This window comes from Indicator indicator, chromosome 14, assembly GCF_027791375.1.
Source record: "Indicator indicator isolate 239-I01 chromosome 14, UM_Iind_1.1, whole genome shotgun sequence".
NCBI classification, from domain to species: domain Eukaryota; kingdom Metazoa; phylum Chordata; class Aves; order Piciformes; family Indicatoridae; genus Indicator; species Indicator indicator.
The window spans coordinates 16,625,774-16,631,832 of record NC_072023.1 but is presented as its reverse complement, the minus strand read 5'-3'; positions in this window follow the sequence as shown (position 1 = coordinate 16,631,832).

Here is a 6,059-nt window from a genome sequence, read left to right as displayed (position 1 = left end):
TTCACAGTTATATTGGCTTTTAAAGTTTCAATTTATCAACAAAACAATCTAATGATTTTTCAATCTAGAAATGAATGCCTAAAATGCAAGAAAACAAGACATATGTATAGTGTTAAAAATGTATGATACTTGATTTTTGCTTTGATTTCATGATACTGGGTTCCTCTTAGTGAGTAATTTATTTTAAAAGCATGTTTTCTATTTGAAATTAAACACAGTCCTAAATTAACAAATATTGTTCAGTGATTTGTTTTAATAGCTGACATTTAATAATCTTGGTATTTTTAAGCATTAAAAAAATAGCATTAACATAGATGGCATGCAATGGACAAATAAGTTCCAGTTGTGTTTGAAAGAGTAGTCATTTTTTTTTTTTCAGTGTCCTATCACTGCTATCTTTAAGAGTGTAGTAGCTCATTACTAAAATGCAGTACATGGTTTGGAAAAGCAACAGATTCTAATCTTCTGGTAATCTATATTTTTGCTATTATGCCTACTGGAACAAAATAACATTTTGAATTTCAATCTTTTAATTTTTGAGAAGATTAGATACTGTAATATTTATGACAATAATCTTTGAGGATTGTTGTTGTAAAGTGGAGTCTGCTTTGTACGAATCTAGTATGAGGTCTGAGCCTGCGAATTTCAGGTTGCATTGACTGATGTCACTTGCATTCATTTTATCAGAATAAGGACTTCTTTGCTCTACAGTATTAAATCACTTAGGAACATCTATTTTTATACAGAGAGGCAAATGACTTGCCTATTTTTTTCCCAGTAATATCCTTGTATATGACAAATTCAGAGGTCATGATTGACTATCAAGTAGACAATTAAAATCATTGCTATCTTTCCTTTTCTGACCCCTCCAAGGAAGGAAAATATGTAACTTCTACAATCAACTTGTGATAAGAACATCCAGGAGTCTTCTCAATATAACTGCAATCCGTATTTTAAATCATGTCAGGCTGAAAAGGTCAAGTTCAAGTCCAGGTTTGTTAGTAACACAAGGACCGATTTAAATTGTCAGGTTTTTATAATGAGATTTCTAGACAAAATATTCACTGAACTCCCATTCTCACTTTACTCTTCCTGCAACACTATATGGAAAAAAAAACCCACCTCATCTAGCATTTAAAGTGTTAGAGTAACCTCTGTTTTTAGTGTCATGCATACATGAGTATGCAGGTTCTGTTGTTCTTTGGTAAGAAGAATGTCACACAACTTAGTGGCTGGATTGTGCTCTCAACTGCACAAATCCAAAATCTGCCATAGCCTTTACACTTCAAACTAGTGTTAGTAATCAGGACATGGCATTGTAGATTACTAACTCTACAAATTACTTTGTGTGTGTTATGTTTGAATCACTCCTTGACTGCTCAATTACTTTTATCTCATGTGCAAGCTCTTCTGTAATTCTCTAAGAGGTTTTAAATTACTTCTACTGTCAGCTGTATTCACTTTTATTTATGGCCAGCTCAAGCCCGTTTTGATTCATGTTGGTGAGCGCTACCAAATTTTTGTCTGGGTCTCCCTAGCTAGTAGGTGTTGTCATGTGTATATCTCGGTGAGGGATAGGGGAACATTCAGGTAAGCAAGAACCTCTCCCTGTGGCTAACCTCCTTTCATCATCATGTCCTGAAAGAGGGCATATTTGAAAAGAGTCTCAAGTGTGATTGTGGGATCTGGAGGGTCATATTAGTACATCCTAATGTATAAAAACATTGTTTCCCACGCTCCAGTTGTTGATTGTAAGGGGAGAATTTGCCTTAAAGGAGTCTCCAGATAAGATGGACCGAGCTGTTCTGAAAACAGATGTTTGTTGTTCAGATGTGATTGTAATCGGGTAGTGTATTCTGTTTTCTAAGCTCCTGCAACCTTAATTCTGAGCCAAGTAGGAGATATTCCAGCTAAATTATGAGGGGGATGTTTAGAAGCAGCAACTTCTGGACTGCTTTATTGTTATAGTGGTATTGAGTATCTGAAGATACTTGAATGATTTCAGCATCTCCTAGACGGAGCCCTGCATTTGGGCATAAACAATTTGAAATGAGGTTAGCATTGGGAGTTATTTATTGAGATGTTAGCCTCATGATTGCTCTCAGCCACTTAAGTTTATATAGTGCAGAATATTTTATATACCTTAGTGAAACTTATATCATGTTCTCATAATCAATTGCTTAGTCAGAATTGTTCCGAGTCAGAATGTTTTGGCATGGTTCTGTGAGTATTTTGCAGGAAAATCATGTACCAGCAACATTAAAGGAGGTCAGAAGATGGAGAAGTTGCTTCTAGATTTAATCATGCATGCTGTTTTACTTCACTATCCACAGACAAGCCCTCCTACAGCAGCCAGTACTATGAACTGTAAAATATGACCGCAGAGGAACAAATTCAAAGTAGCAGCTGCTGAGGCTTAAGTATCATGACTAAAACATCATGACTTCAGCTGTTAAATACTAAAAAAAAAAAAAAAAAAAAAAAAAGAAAAGCATTCAATTTAGTAGCATAAAGCTGTGTGTACAAGGATAAACTGAGCATTCATTCATAATACATGAATGTATATGAATTCTCTGCTGAACTACTGCTGAATTATTTAAGCTTTGCAATTCTTGTGTTCAAGAAGTGCCCATTTCTCACTTTAAAAGTGATCAGTCTTTTGTGCAATGTAAAGGAGATTAAAAGTTATTTTTTGCAGTTTTATCTGTGTTCAACCAGAACAATGGGTTAATTTTATTAATATGTTTGGAACGTATTAATATGTTTTCATAATGACTTAATATTGTTCCTCTATCATGGAAAAATAGTGTGGTATCTGCAGGTCTGCACTGTTCTTCCAGATCCACTAAAAATTGTTTTCTGATATCAGGTACTCTTGCTTGGTTGACAAACTCCTGTAAAATCTCTAGCATCTAGTACTTTCAAATCCCTTTATACTGACTAGCCTTGCTTATTCCAAAATGTATTTAATTTTTATGTGCAAAAATAGATATGAAGAACACAGAACGTTATCTTCTATTTAGAGTAAAACATTAAACCACCTAAAAGGCATCTGATATAGAGTGGCATCTTTTTATGCAAAACCATCTCAAAGTGCTTTATAAATACCCTCAAAGATTCTAAGTCCCTTTCATAGAGAAGAGGATTTTTATTCTTCATATTTTTAAATTATGGATGAAGCCAAGGCACTGGTGAAATGTAGAATAAATATACTACCACTTGAGTAAATTTTAGATGGTTACAGAAGTATGCTCTAAAAAGTTCAAAATAGAGTCAGGAGGGGGGGAAATAACTTTATTAAATAAATATTTATATACAAAAATAAGTTGGGAAGATGTGGAAACATGTGACAAGTTCTTTGGGTTTTGTTGTTTTCAAGTATTTAAAACCTACATATATATCACACAGCTAGTATAAAAAACAGTCAACTTTTAGGAAAAGCTTTCAGGAAAGAAGTAAACATTCCCTGTAGATATAATTCTAAGCAATAAAAAAAAAAAAAAAGAGCTTTGTCCATAAATCTATTTGGAGATCTTTAGATAGCGTAATCTAGCATAGACCTGCTGTAGCTGTTACACCTTCAGAGGTTTAAATTCACGTAAAATCTGCCTTATTATTTAAGAACAGCTGTGGAAAACCAAGATTTCAGCAGTTTGAGAGCTGCTGACTTACTATGTCTCATCTGGAATCACAGTGTTCAGCTGAACTTCAGATGAGTTTCTGTTGGAAGTAAATGATGTAGGGGCGAATTGAGTTTCTGTTGGAAGTAAATGAGGTAGGGGCGAACTGACTACCCTTAAGATAAATCCATTGGTGATACAAGCATCGTTCTCAGTCTGTGGTGTGCTCTTCTTTGTAAGCTGAAATGAAGTACATGGTGATATGGTTATTTCCTCCAGTGTGTGGCTGTGTTGGTGTGAGGAATTTACCTAGCTGGTTCTGACCTGTGGGACTGTGGTAAACTGTGTTCTTTGGATAGGAGTTTTAATCTGCTAGTCAGATTGTTTCCTATATCCTTTTCCTTTAACAGAACATAACGTTAACTTAATGATTGTAAATGGGCATGTATATATACACATATGCATATGCATGTGTGTGTATATGTATATATATGTATTTATATATTTGAGACTATTATTCAGATGACCTGTTTTCAAAAGTATTTTACAACAAAATATGCTGTGCTGCATTCAAAATATAGCATATAGTGACTGTGTTGAATATGCTTTTCAGAAGAAAAAAATCGACAGCAGTAGATCTGCTTTCGTGGCATGTTTACTATATCAGCCTAATTTAAAAACAAAGCAAACAACAAAACAGAAAAAAAAAAAACAAATTAAAAAACCCCAAACAAACAAAACAACAAACCAATAAAAACCAGCACACACACAAAGTTCAGTAAGGCATTTGTTCTACTTCCTTTTAAATCTTGTGATTAAATTTCTTCCTAGACTCAACTATGGCATTTTGCTTTCACCTCTTCCCCTTCCTAGCACAAATGAATGCAGAATGTGGTTTTCCCTCTACTAAAATTTTCAAGGAGATTTCTTTGAATAAAACATGGTTTTAGCCACTGCATAACAGCAACCTACTTCAGTTTATAGTTCATCCTTGTAGGTTAACTACTGATGGTGAAAACATTCAGAAAAGGGGGAACTGTATCTAAGCTTTATTGCATGTATATGCCCTGGTATTTTTAAGAAAGAAGAAAATGTGTTGCATATAGGGAACAGTTTTCAATAGAATTATTGGGTTTTTCTGTTAGCTTATTTTCTATTCTGCAGCCCTCAAGGCAGGTTAATGCACTAATTTTAGTGGGAGCTGGATCAGCTGTTAATGGTTGACATTATAATTATAGGGTATATATTAAATTCCCTTAATTGTGGAAACATTTCTGGATTTAATTGTGAAAACACTTCTTAAAAAACAGTAATATTGGGAAGAGTTGTAAATATGTTCTGGTTTTTCAGTAAAGTGAAGAATACTAAAAAGGTGAAGTATACATGCTGTTGTAAGTTGTGCAAATGTAAGTGGTCATTTTTATGGTCAAGAAATATATGAATGTAAAAAAAAATTCAGATATTGTATATATTTCCTGTAATATATGTATATTTGGTCATAAGGTGGGTGGAGAATTGTAAAAATTAAGCACTTTAATTCCTGTTGAGAAATTTGTATCCTGTAAAATAAAAGCATCATTAAATAAGTAAAATAAGTACTGCTGGTTGACTTTTTTTTTTTTTCCTTTTTTCTTTTTTTTTTTCTTCCCCTGTCTGCTGCTTACTTTGCTGGTTGCATCTGTGTTTTCAATTGCATGTGTGACTGCAAGGACCTTTCACACTAGTGCCTAATTTGCTGAAGCCCTGGGTACTCACAAGTACTGCTAAATCAGTGGAAGATATATTCTGAAAGTATGAAGAGCTGTATATAATGCTATGACATCTTAGGCTGGGAAAATAAAAGATGTCTCTGCAATCCTTCACAGTTTAGATCCAGATTTCTGTAATGGGAATAATGTTCCCTTGTGTGTCCACAACATTATGAGAGTATTTTATGAGTTTCTACATTGCCAGCCTCATAAAAAAATGCATAAAAGAAGGTGTTCAGTGTAGCCCCACATCTTTCTTGCTATTACTCAAGCACTGCTCTGAGCAAAAGGATGAAAAAAAACATTGAGCAGCTGCTCAGTGTAATCTGTTGTGCAAGGAATTAAAGTGGTGCTGCAAAGCAAAGTAATTAGCTGGATTATAATCCTAAACATAGGCAACTTTGTTATGCACACAGTTTATAGAGGTGTCATTTACAGACAGAACCATTTGTGGCTGTCTCTAGTTTCCATTGTCTGTTACATAGTAAACCTGTTTTGATTGCATCTGATTTATTTTTCTTGTTCTGCTGCAGATGGGCACACTGTTACAGAAAAGACTTCTCCCAAAATACAGACAGGAAAATTTACTATATTGTTAGTTCCTGTATGGAAGGAGTTGTGTCCAATAATTTTGTTAGTTTCTACTTCTCTTTGCAAACTCTATAAACAAATTAGTATTTTAAATAAGTAC